At 33.4% G+C, this 1,101-nt stretch overlaps 1 protein-coding gene across 1 annotated transcript in view; it reads left to right on the plus strand.

Annotated features, from left to right (window-relative positions):
- Positions 1-1,101, plus strand: part of LOC126509336 (histo-blood group ABO system transferase 1-like) — a 20,011-nt gene that overhangs the window by 17,812 nt on the left and 1,098 nt on the right. The window lies entirely within an intron of this gene.

Consider the following 1,101-nt stretch of genomic DNA (forward strand, 5'->3'; position numbering starts at 1 on the left):
GGGTGGGAGGAGGGGGAGGGAAATGGGAGGCTGGGAGGAGGTGGAAACTTTTTTTTCCCTTTTCTCAATAAAAAAGTAAAAAAAACAAAAAAAATTAAAAAAAGATATTTTATGTTGATTGTGGCTACTGTAAAAGATGATATTTCTCTAATTTCTTTTTCAGCCCTTTTATCATTTGTATATTTAAGGGCTATTGGTTTTTTTGAGTTGATCTTTTACCTGGCTGCAATAACGAAGGTGTTTATCAGCTGTAGCAGATTCTTGTTAGAGGTTTTGGGGTCACTTATGTATACTATCATATCATCTCCATATATCAAAAGTTTGACTTCTTCCTTTCCAATTTGTATCCCCTTTTTCCTGTTGTCTTATTGCTCTATTTGGAACTTCGACCTCTATGTTGAATAGATATGGAGAGAGTGGACAACCTTGACTTGTTCCTGATTTTTGTGAAATTGCTTTGAGTTTCTCTCTATTTAATTTGATGTTGGCTGTTGATTTGATGTATATTGCTTTTATTATGTTTAGATGTGTTTCTTATATCCCTGATCTCTCCAAGACCTTAATTATGAAAAGGTGTTAGATTTTGTTGGAGGCTTTTTCAGCATCTATCGAGATGATCATATAGTTTTTTTTTTCAGTTTATTCATATGGTGCATTACATTTTTGTATGTTGAAACATCTCTGCATCTCTGGGATGAAGGCTACTTGATCATGGTGGATGATTTTTTAAAAATGCGTTCTTGAATTCAGTTTGCCAATATTTTATTGAGTATTTTTGCATCAAAGTTCATGATGGTGACTGTTTTGTAATTCTCTTCGTTAGTTGAGTCTTTGTATGGCTTGAGTATCAGGGTGACAGTAGTCTCATAAAAATATTTTGACAATGTTCCTTCTGTATCTATTGTGGGGAGAAATTTGAGGAACATAGGTAACAGCTCTTCTTAGACATTCTGGTAGAATTCTGTGCTGAAATAATCCAGCCCTGTTTTTTTTTTTTTGTTTGCTTGGTTTTGGTGGAGAGACTTTTTATTATTGTTTCTATTTCCTTAGGGATTATAGGTCTATTGAAATTGTTTATCTGGTCTTGATTTTATTTTGGTA

This window comes from Alexandromys fortis, unplaced genomic scaffold (genome assembly GCF_014885135.2).
Source record: "Alexandromys fortis isolate MF-2015 unplaced genomic scaffold, M_Fortis_MF-2015_v1.1 scaffold_72, whole genome shotgun sequence".
Taxonomy (NCBI): domain Eukaryota; kingdom Metazoa; phylum Chordata; class Mammalia; order Rodentia; family Cricetidae; genus Alexandromys; species Alexandromys fortis.